At 43.7% G+C, this 12,201-nt stretch overlaps 1 protein-coding gene across 2 annotated transcripts in view; it reads left to right on the top strand.

Moving 5' to 3' along the window:
- Nucleotides 1-12,201, top strand: part of SEC24D (SEC24 homolog D, COPII component) — a 164,419-nt gene that overhangs the window by 45,805 nt on the left and 106,413 nt on the right. The window lies entirely within an intron of this gene.

Here is a 12,201-nt window from a genome sequence, read left to right as displayed (position 1 = left end):
AACTATTAAAACATGATTTTTTTTTTTTTTTTTTTTGCATCTTTTTTTGTTTGTTTAGCAAAAAATAAAACTCCGAGCTGTAACTAAATACCACCAAAAGAAAGCTCTATTTGTGGGAAAAAAATGATAGAAATTTCATTTGGGTACAGTGTTGTATGGCCGCGCAATTGTCACTCAAAGTGCATCAGCGCTGAAAGCTGAAAATTGGTCTGGGACTGAGGGGGGTTTAAGTGCCCAGTAAGCAAGTGGTTAAACTAAATAATAAAATAATAATAAAAAATTTTTTTCAATTAATTTCTGCTGTAACCTAATGTGAGATACACACAATATAGTATAAATTACTGGTGGGTTAAGTGGTGGAGGATCTTTCCCTTGGTGTATTCTGTCACATCTCTGAGGGTGTCGTGTGCAGTGTCACTTTAGAGGATTGAAGATCTACCTCTCTACTTCTTTACTCTGATTGTGGACTGTCTACTTTAATTGTGGACTATCTATATATATCTATATCTATATCTATATCTATATCTATATCTATATATATATATATTTTTTTTTTTTATTATATTTACCATTATTTCTTTTTTTCACTGTTAATTTTCTAATCCATATCACGTTGGGTATTGAATAATAACACACATGTGAACAAGATTGATTGGTATTTATTGCACGGTAGCAGTATTTAATTATACTGCAATTTTCAGCACTTATTGATATATAAGTATTTATCATGTATACTTTATGATTTTCGGCGCAGCTTTTTCTCTGTTTAATTTACACAGCCATTAATGTCTAAACCGCAGGCAACAAAAGTGAGTACTCCCCTAAGTAAAAATGTCCAAATTGGGCCCAAAGTGTCAATATTTTGTGTGGCCACCATTATTTTCCAGCACTGCCTTAACCCTCTTGGGCATGGAGTTCACCAGAGATCACAGGTTGCCACTGGAGTCCTCTTCCACTCATCAATGATGACATCACGGAGCTGGTGGATGTTAGAGACCTTGCGCTCCTCCACCTTCTGTTTGAGGATGCCCCTCAGATGCTCAATAGGCTTTAGGTCTGGAGACATGCTTGGCTAGTCCATCACCTTTACCCTCAGCTTCTTTAGCAAGGCACTGGTCATCTTAGAGGTGTGTTTTTGGGCCGTAATCATGTTGGAATACTGCTCTGCAGCCCAGTCTGCGAAGGGAGGGGATCATGCTCTGCTTCAGTATGTCACAGTACATGTTGGCGTTCATGTTTCCCACAATGAACTGTAGCTCCCCAGTGCCGGCAGCACTCATGCAGTCCCCGACCATTACACACCCACCACCATGCTTGACTGTAGGCAAGACACACTTGTCTTTGTACTCCTCACCTGGTTGCTGCCTCAAAACACACTTGACAACATCTGAACCAAATAAGTTTATCTTGGTCTCATCAGATCACAGGACATGCTCTGCTTCAGTATGTCATAGTGCATGTTGGCATTCATGGTTCCCTCCGTCCCACAGCTCCCCAATGCCGGCAGCACTTATGCAGCCCCAGACCATGACACTCCCACCACCATGCTTGACTGTAGGCAAGACACACTTGTCTTTGTACTCCTCACCTGGTTGCTGCCACACACGCTTCTGAACCAAATAAGTTTATCTTGGTCTCATAAGACCACAGGAATTGGTTCCAGTAATCCATGTCCTTAGTCTGCTTGTCTTCAGCAAACTGTTTGCGGACTTTCTTGTGCATTATCTTTAGAAGAGGCTTCCTTTTGATAAGACAGCCATACAGACCAATTTGATGCAGTGTGTGGCGTATGAAATGGGCACTGACAGGCTGACCCCCCACCCCTTTAACCTCTGCAGTAATGCTGGCAGCACTCATACATCTATTTCCCAAAGACAACCTCTGGATATGAGCACGTGCACTCAACTTGTTTGGTCGACCATGGCGAGACCTGTTTTGAGTGGAACCTGTCCCGTTAAACCGCTGTATGATCTTGGCCACCATGGTGTAGCTCAGTTTCAGGGTCTTGGCAATCTTCTTATAGCCTAGGCCATCTTTATGTAGAGCAACACTTCTTTTTTTCAGATCCTCAGAGAGTTCTTTGCCATGATCATGTTGAACTTCACCAGTATTAGAGAATGAGAGGCATAACACCAAATTTAACACACCTGCTCCCCATTTACACATGACACCTTGTAACACTAACGAGTCACATGACACCGGGGAGGGAAAATGGCTAATTGGGCCCAATTTGGACATTTTCACTTAGGGGTGTACTCATTTTTGTTGCCAGCGGTTTAGACATTAATGGCTGTGTGTTGGGTTATTGTGAGGGGCAGCAAATTTACATTGTTATACAAGTTGTACACTCACTACTTTATATTGTAGCAATGAGTAATTTCTTTAGTGTTGTCACATGGAAAGGTATAATAAAATATTTACAAAAATATGAGGGTTGTAATTACTTTTCTAAGATACTGTGTATTAAAAGATTCTAACTGATGTATATTCAGCGTATATTCTCATGTATCACCTACTTTTATTATTTCTTATACAACACAAAGCTCTATAGACTAGATGATGCTTTATGTTATAAAACTACTGCTCAGCTGCAGAACTAATTGCTATTTGTTTTATGACACAGTTCTGCGTTTACATTGTCAATCCACTTTTTGTCTTCATGGTTATAGTTTTTAGAATATTCCATTATTGTGTTAAAGTTTGCTGTAAGTACCTGGAAAAAAATAATATATATATATATATATATATATATATATATATATATATATATATATATATATATATATATATATATATATACAGCTGCTCTTGTATCTTTGAACCCCTATAGCATATGATCTTCAGTCATTTTACCTTAACTAAAGTGATATTAAAGTCTTGGGTTTTTTTTTGTTTGAAAATAACAAATATGTCAAACTTGCCTTCTTTGTTCAGTTGGTTTTGCACAGAGCAGACACGACCCTCCTCTTGTCCTCGCTTCCTCTGTGGAAGCTCCTGGCTCCTTTCTGCTGCTGAATGCCCCCACAGCAAGCAGCTTGTAATGGGGGCACCTGAGCTGCTGCTCTTTTTGTCCATTCAGACATAGAGATATGGCTCGGCCCTGCTCCCTTTCTCTCCTCATTGGCTCACTGACTTTGAAAGCAGTAGGAGCCAGTGGCGTCCGCTGCTGTGTCTCAGCCAATCAGAAGGGAGAGTCCCGGATGCTCTTGTTCAACATAGTTGAATCGAGATGGGGCTCCGGTAAGTATTAAGGGGGCCTGCTGTAGAATGCATTAAGATAAAAAAAACCTTCTGCATTTAGAACCACTTTAAAGTGGTTGTAAAGCCTCAAGTTTTTTCACCTTAACTACTTGATGCCCAAGATACGTACATTGACATCCTTGGGTTTTAGTGGTTATACCGGGATGATGCTTGTACCTACAGGCATCATCCTGGTATTGATCTTTTCAGCAGGCAATTCTCTTTTTTGCAGAAGTGATCTGAGTGGCTAATTAGCCACTTGATCACTTTTGCAAGTGGTCCCAACCCCCTACCGCTGCCGCTGCCTCTCCCGGGCTCTCCAGTCCCATCGTTGTGCCCGGAAGCAATGCGGCTGGCAGAGATGACTGCCCTGTACAGAGAGAGAGGAACTGACGTTGTTCCCCTCTCTCTATAACCCCCAGAAACTACCGGTAGAATTGTTGAGTAGTTCCTCACTTCCGGTTGCTCCCCTTTGTTTACCCGGCCGGCAGTAGCCAGGAAAGCAGCCAGTCAGACTGATCGGTTGCATGGGAGGCTAGAGGGGAGATCTGGGGTCTAATAGACCCCAAATCTCTCCATAAAGAGGACCTGTCACGGCACACTGCTATCACAAGAAATGTTGTTCATCCCTTGTAATAGCAATAAAGTTAGTCCCAAAAAAGTGTCAAATAAAAAAAAAAAATAATACATTTTTTTAAAGCACCTCTGTCGCACTGTGCTTACGCGCAAATGCATATGCATATGTTACTTCCGCATGCATAAGTAAACGGTGAGTGCACCACGCATGTGAGGTATTGTCGCGAACATCAGAGCGAGAGAAATAATTCTAGCACCCGAGCTCCTGTGCCATTCTAAACTGATAACCTGTAAAGGAGTTTAAAATGTGTCCTATGGAGAATTTTAAACACCATAGTTTGCCACCATTCCACAGGCAGAGACAAATTTAAAGCATGACATGTTAGGTATATATTTACTTGGCATGACATCATGATTCACATTATACAAAAAAATTGGCCTTTCTTTAATGTTATTTTTTTTTATTCATGAAAGTGTTTTTTTCCCCAAAAAATTGTGTTTGAAAAACCGATGTGCAAATACCGTGTGACAAAAAATTGCAAAACCTACCATTTTATTCTATAGAGTCTCTGTTTAAAAAGATATATAATTTTTGGGGGTTCTAAGTAATTTTATAGCAAAAAAAAGTTGATTTTTACATGTAGGAGCGAGGTGTCAGAAATGTCTAGGATGGCAAGTGCATTCTGCATTCTGTGCATTCATTTAATGCATTCTGTGCTGAAAAAAACTCCCGTGCTGCAGCCTCCTCCCCTTTACCTTACCAGAGCCCTATCCGATCCAGTGATGTGATCCGCTGTCTCTTTCCTCATTGGACAGATTGATAGCAGCAGGAGCCATTGGCTCCTGCTGCCGTCAGTCGAACCCAGTGACACAGGAGCGGGGGACAGGGCTGAGTCCCGCTGTCTGTGTCAATAGACGTAGCAGTGGGACTTGAGAGTGAGTCCGCATGGGTGCCCCCAGGTAAAGCAGCTTTCTGTGGGGCCACCCAATGAAGAGGAGGGGTCTGGAGCGCCGGTGGGGCACCCCAGAAGAAGAGGATTAGGGCTGCTCTGTGCAAAACAATTGCACAGAGCAGGTAAGTATAGGCATGTTTCTTATTTTTAGAAGAAAAAAAACCTGAGGGTTTATAACCCCTTTAAGAAAAAAGATGTTCATCCTAGCAGCTTTTTGTTTTCTTTTTTTGAGGGTGACGATGCTCACCACCTTGCTTAGAATACAGCAGTGGCATTGTTACCCTAGGATGTGAACTCCCACATCAGTCATGCAGCCTGGCATGATGCACAGCTTTGTCACACCCTGCAACTAAAGAAAAAAAAAAGTTCAAAACCAGTAAATATAATATACCTTCCAATCTATTTACTAATGCTAACAGCATAAGGATTACAAATAGTTAAAGTGGTTGTATACCCCGCTTGGTGATTTTTACCTACAGGTAAGCCTATAATAAGGCTTACCTGTAGGTAAAATAAATATTCAGCCCACACAAAGCCGCTAAAGGTCCGGCATATTGTGGCAGAATTTCAGAGCTTTTTTCCAGAACGGAGGGCTCACAGCCCCGGAGCCCGCAAACCCAGAAGAAACGCTGGGGGAAGATGTCAGCCCCCTCAACGGTGACTGGGCGCTGCTGCAGGGGGGGGCTTCCTTCTAGGGTAAATATTTAATAATGTGCTAGAATGGCTCTGTTTGGGGTATCAGTCACACAAAGCAAGCTTCCAAGCAAGCTGTAGTTGCTGTGCTGTCTCATTAGCTAACTCATAGTGGAATCCTGTATGTAGTTAATGATAATTTGTAAAAAAAAAAAAAAAAAAAACACAAAACAGATGCCAGAATGTGTAGATATAGTAAAATCACATGTAAAATGTCAGGAGCATGGGAAACTCTGTTGGGAATATATGGCCAATGCAGTGCTCAAGAAAACCAGCCATATCAGAAAATGGAAGATCCACAGCTATTAATAAACATATGTTGGTTGCAGTTGCTTATAAGGTTACCGTTCTATCAAATAATAGTCTACTTCTTATAAAAACAAGGTTTAATTATCCGTTTCTGATTGTTTATCAGCTTAAAAGAGAAGTATGGCTTTTTTTTCCCCAAATCATATTTACCTTGGTGGATGCAGCATGCTGCATCTGTCCCCTGCCTTCTCTAACGCTGAGAACAGAGCAATCAAACACCGCTGATTGCTCAGTTCTCAGAGCTCTCTGAGCAGAGAGCTAGTGACTGCCAGTCACTGGCTCTCTGCTCTGCACCCCCCCCCCCCTTCCCCCTGCACTCTCTAGAGCACTGGGCTGGTGGAGGTGGTGGGGGGCGGGAGCAGCCGGCTCAGGCTTTCAGTGGGTAGCTGAGAGGCTGGGCCGGGTGATGGCCCAGGCAAGTGGGTGAATCCCGACTTCATTTTCACGCTCTTGCCTGGGCCTGGACCAGCTCTGTGGCATCAGCTGACAAGATCTTCAGCCCGCTGTCTGCCGAAAATGGGTCACAAGAGTGCAGAACGAACACAAAAGTACAGCCAAATGAGCTTTGGCTGTACTTCTTTAAAGCGAAGGCACATTCTTTTTCCATTTTAGAGTGGAGAGGGATTATAACCCCTCACAGGTTTTTATTGCTGTCCTTGTACCTAATAGAGAGATTTATCCTCTCTGTTTGTCTTGAAAACCATACTCACTGAAAATGACTGAAAATCCCACATTTTAAAAAGGAGAAATAGAGAGGAAATCTTCCTATGTGGACACTAATTCTGGTTACCCTGGTGACAACCAGTGAGTTCCTTCACTTTGGAGGGATTTTCTCTCTCTTCCTGTTGTACCTATGGGACAGGAAGTGAAGCTAAATCTCCTAAATGGTGCACAGATGGCAAACAAACCTGACAGGGATTATACCCCCTTCTTTACTTTATCCAAAATGGAAAAAAAAGCCTTTACCTTCTATTCTACTTTAAAATAGCAAGCTTACACTTCCGTTTTAGGACAATGCTCAGTTTGTATGGCAATGGCAGGTCCAGTGAGTTTTGAAATCAGAGCCACAAGTTGTGGCCCATTGGTCAGTCGAGGTTGACCAGCTGGTGGGCTTTAGATTTTGCTCTGCTGTTGTTGAGATGTCTGCTCTCAAATTCCCAGGCCTACTACTGCTGCACCGGTATGAACGATCCCACTGACTCCGGGAACGCTTCTATTTTAGTGGAATGACTCAGGTTTTATTGTGGGTGGAAGAAGAGACAGAAATTTTGAGAGGAAGAGCTCATCGCTATAATGTCCAAGAAACATAAAGTCATTGGGAGAGTCAAACCATAGATAATACCTACAACTGAAATATCACCTTGGTTGGGCTGAGCTTTACGGGGAATTTTGTTAGCATATGACCCTATAATTGGATGCAGTCCACAGGTTTTTAACTACAGAAGAGGTTGTTAAAAAATCTTGCACAGTATAAACATCAATTGAGGGACATCCTGTAACAGATGAAGCAATTAATGTGAAGGCGAGGGGATGAAATTGACCACTTCTTCATCTGCTTGCCAGTACTGTTCCTAAAAATGTACAGTGCGTTACCTTCCAGTAACTTTTAAATGTTGCATGTGTAACTGGAACCTAGTCTAATGCATGACAACAATGTCAGCATTGTCACTTTCCACTGCTTTGAAGCATTGTGATGTCTACGATTGCACTGGCAACTTGGAAAGCTGACTCTGGTACTTGTGATTCATCAGTACGAGGCCACCACCTCCTTCTCATGTGTCACAATCTGCATCATCCTCTTATGTGACATTAGCGTGATCACACTGACTCCGGGTTAGACTTGGAAAGCAAGCAAATGCGTTCCAGTGCTGTAGTGTCCAAAGCTCAAGCTTCTGCCACGTAAAGCACACATTGCCCTCCCCTTCCTTCCTTCATGGTAAACAAAGCATGGAAAACACAGCACCGTACAGCTGTTCAGTCAGCGCTTTCACTGTGCGAGGGAATCTTTAGGAAATATCTCGAACTGAAAGTTATATTCTACACAAGAAATAAAATACTCTTTTGTATTTAAAAAGAATACAAAGATGCCCTGGAGCTCTTAGAAAGACTTTCTAAAACATTTTAGTTATATGGTATTATTGGATTTTACCTATAAGTGACTGAAAGAACACAGGTTATTTTACAATGTTTATAGTTTTTATCTTTTGAAGTGTAACATACCAGTATTAAAAGAGTAACTGATTAGAAGCCATATTTTTCTCTCATACAGACGATCTGACTTTCCGACAAAAAAAAATACATTTTGTCCGAAGGGTGTTGGCTCAAACTTGTTTTGCGTACACACGGTCACGCAAACGTTGGCCAACAATTCACGTAACGTACTAGACGTACTACGTGTTTTTTCAGCTCTTTAGCACCACCCTTTGGGCTCCTGCTAATTTCGTGTTAGTAGAAGTTTGATGAGTGTTGATTCGCGCTTTTCTTTTCGTGTTTTTCATTTAGCACTTTTCAGTTAGTTTCTGAACGGCCGTTCGTCAATCAGACATGTTGTAGAATCAGAGGAGATAATGTGATAATGTTATTTATTATTGGCCTTGAAGTTATTGCTTTGAGATTATTTTTCTGGTTGAATAATGATTTGATTTTTTATATATTCTATATTTTTGGATGCATAGAAAGCACTTTTTGATTAAGTTCTATTGGCAGATAGCATGTCTAATTTTATGTGTTTTCTTTTTTTAATGCACTATAAAAAAATGTGGAGAATAATACTTGGCTATGTGTTTTTAACTTCAAATGAAGGGAGTAGGCAGTTGCATTTAAAAAAATACAATGTAAAATTGACAAGGGACACCAACATAGTTGAATCTTTGATCTTATAAACTACGGGATAATGGTGTTGTGGCAACTTGCTCAAATAAAATTAAAAAAAGCATAATAAAATTATTCTTGATATCACTAGAAAAAAAAAAGCCTATGAAAATTAGTTTGCAATAACTCCATCAGTATCACCAGCAAAGCAGCTTCATTATTATCCCATTAAAGAGGAAGTAAACCCTGATGAGTTTACTTCCTCTTTGATTCCCTGCAAAGGTAAAGCATAATGGACTACTATGCATCGCATAGTAGTCCATTATGTGTCACTTACCTGACACAGGAGCCAGCGATGTCACCGATGTCCCCTGTAGTCCGGCGCATCCATCTTCTCAGTAAGTCTCGTCGCTCTGCCGCTGTCATTCGACGAAGCCGCGATGACGTCACTCCCGCGCATGCGCACCGGAGCCGCCACTCGCGGCATATCGCCACTGACCGCGGCGCGCTTAGTGCGCCTACCTTTCGGCAAATATCTCCTAAACCGTGTAGGTTTAGGAGATATTTCTTGGACCTACAGGTAAGCTTTAATCTAGGCTTACCTGTAGGTCAAAGAAGAGAATGTGCGCTGCATTTGGAGATTTCATAATTTGCCACATCATGAATGTTAATTCTCCATTACAAATGCTCGTTTACAAGACCGACCGAGCATGTTTGTTTGTGCTTTGGACTTTTGACCAACGAACTTGTGTACACACGATCGGAAAGTCCGACAACACGCATTTGTTGGTGGAAAATTTGAGAACATACTAGCCATTTGTTGGCGGAAAATCCAACTTATCGCCAACAACCTCACATCCAACATTCCCTGTCGGAAAGTTCGATCGTGTGTGTATGGGGCTTTAGGCTGGGTTCACACTGCCATGACTTTGGATCTGACTTGTGAGACCCTAAGTCGTGTGACATGTGCAATACCATTTTAGTTAATGAGAGCTGTCTTAATTAGCACCACTGAAGTCGCTCCGACTTTAGAAAAGGTTCCTGTACTACTTCAAGGTGACTTCTATCTGATCTGAACAAAGTGCACTCCTGTGACCTACAAGAGGAGTAAGTCCAAAAGAGCTTTGGCCCTATTTCTTTAACCACTTGCCGCCTGCGCTGTAGATGGCTACAGTTCGGGCTTAAATTGTCAGGAGGGCTTCCTTGCTTTGACTCGGCTGATCATAGATCGGGTAAAGGGCCAATAACAGCAGGCCCTTTACCACTTGATCAGTTGTCAGCCAATGACAGCTGATCACGTAAAATAAACAGATGCCCATTATCGTTTTTTTTTCCCTCACACTGTCAACGTGAAGGAAGAAAAAGCCGCGCTTTTGTTAGAGGGATTAGAAAGACATCGGTCCCCTTAGCACCCAAATGTGCTGCAAATTAGTGCCAACTATCAGTGCCCACCAGTGCCACCTATCAGTGCTGCCAATCAGTGCCCTTCAGTGCAGCCTATCAGTGCCCATCAATGCAGCCTCATCAACGCACATCAGTGAAGGAGAAAAATTACCTGTTTGCAAAATGTTATTACAAAATATAAAAAAAGTTGTTTTTTTTTTCTTCAAAATTTAGTCTTTTTTGTTAAGCAAAAAATAAAAAACCCAGTGGTGATTAAATACCACCAGAAAAAAACTATTTGTGTGAAAAAACTGATAAAATTGTCATAAGGGTACAGTGCCGCTCAATTGTCATTCAAAGTGTGAGAGAGCTGAAAATTGGCCTGGACAGGGAGGGGGTATAAGTGCCCAGTAAACAAGTGGTTAATAATCATTCCAAACAGACATTCAGTAGCCATGACCCAAAGTTCAAACATGGAATTGTTTGTGACAAATGGAGACTAATCTACCTGATAATGAGCTTGTTATTGTTAAGGCGTGTGTTTATGGATGTCTTTATGAAGAATGAGAACGTTTAGTGCATCCATAAAACTGTATTATGGAACTGATGTAATAGTGCCATCTTTGTTTACCTTTATGCTCATTTCCGCTCTTTCAAATAATGGTTTATCATAATAGTAATATCTGCCTTATACTGTATTGCCGCGTACACACGATCAAACAAGCGGGTGGAAAAGTCCGGCAAACTCAAGTCCGCCGGACAATTCCCCCCGTGTGTAGCCTCCGACATACTTTTTTGACCCGAAAGTACGGTGCACTTAGAATGCCGTGTTACACTCCAATCTTCCCGCCGGACTCGCATTTCGGCGGACAATCCGGCCGTGTGTATGCCAGTCCGCTGTACTTTTGAAATGAGCGGACTTTTCCCGCCTGGAGAAAAGTCCGCTCATTTCGAGCGGGTCTCCAGGTAGGCGGGGCCCGCGAAGGAGACGCCGCCGGCCCCGCCACCTGGTATGGACTTAAAGGGGAACCCCAACGCCGAAAAAAATCGGCGTGGGGGTCCCCCCAAAGTCCACAACAGACCCTTGTCCGAGCACGCTACCCGGCCGGCCAGGAAAGGAGGGGCGAGCGAGCGCCCCCCCCTCCTGAGCCGTACCAGGCCGCGTGCCCTGAACATGGGGGGTGCCTTGGGGAAGGGGGGACCGCGCGGCCCCCCCACCCCAAAGCACCTTGTCCCCATGTTGATGAGGACAAGGGCCTCTTCCCGACAACCCTGGCCGTTGGTTGTCGGGGTTTGCGGGCAGGGGGCTTATCGGAATCCGGGAGCCCCCTTTAATAAGGGGGCCCCCGGATACCGGCCCCCCACCCTATGTGAATGAGTATGGGGTACAATGTACCCCTACCCATTCACCTGGAAAATAAAAGTACAAAAAAAACACAACACACGAGATAAAATACTTTATTGCACAGCTCCGGGGGTCTTCTTCCGTCTTCTGGGGTCTTCTCGCCGGACTCCTCCGCTATCTTCTTGTAGCTCTTTTGCTAGCGGAGGAGTCCGGCTTTCTTCCTCGCCGCCGGCCTCTTCTTCCGACTTCGGGGGTCTTGTCCCCCTCTTCGGTTCTTCTGCTGGGCCACCGCGCCTTCTTATAGCTCTTTTACAGGCGGTGGCCCGGTCTTCTGTCGCCGCCGCCGCCTTCCGTTCTTCTGTTCTTCTCTTCTTCTTCTTCAGATGTTGCCTCGCCGAGTCCTCCGCTCACAATGACAGGGAACGGGCACGCGGCGACTTATATAGGGACAAGGGGTGGGGTCTTCGGTGGATGTCACATGGGTTCATGTCACATGGTGACCCCGCCCCCTTACGATGTCACAGTCCCGGAGGATGCTGGGACTGTCGCCATGTGACATCAACCCATGTGACATGAACCCATGTGACATCCACCGAAGACCCCGCCCCTTGTCCCTATATAAGTCGCCGCTTGCCCGTTCCCTGTCATTGTGAGCGGAGGACTCGGCGAGGCAACATCTGAAGGAGAAGAAGAGAAGAACAGAAGAACGGAAGGCGGCGGCGACAGAAGACCGGGCCACCGCCTGTAAAAGAGCTATAAGAAGGCGCGGTGGCCCGGCAGAAGAACCGAAGAGGGGGACAAGACCCCCGAAGTCGGAAGAAGAGGCCGGCGGCGAGGAAGGAAGCCGGACTCCTCCGCTAGCAAAAGAGCTACAAGAAGATAGCGGAGGAG

This window comes from Lithobates pipiens, unplaced genomic scaffold (genome assembly GCF_037356315.1).
Source record: "Lithobates pipiens isolate NorthernLeopardFrog02 unplaced genomic scaffold, aLitPip1_a1.2 Scaffold_13, whole genome shotgun sequence".
Classification (NCBI taxonomy): domain Eukaryota; kingdom Metazoa; phylum Chordata; class Amphibia; order Anura; family Ranidae; genus Lithobates; species Lithobates pipiens.
Note: the sequence above shows the minus strand (reverse complement) of the source record. Positions and strands in the feature narration are given on the sequence as shown.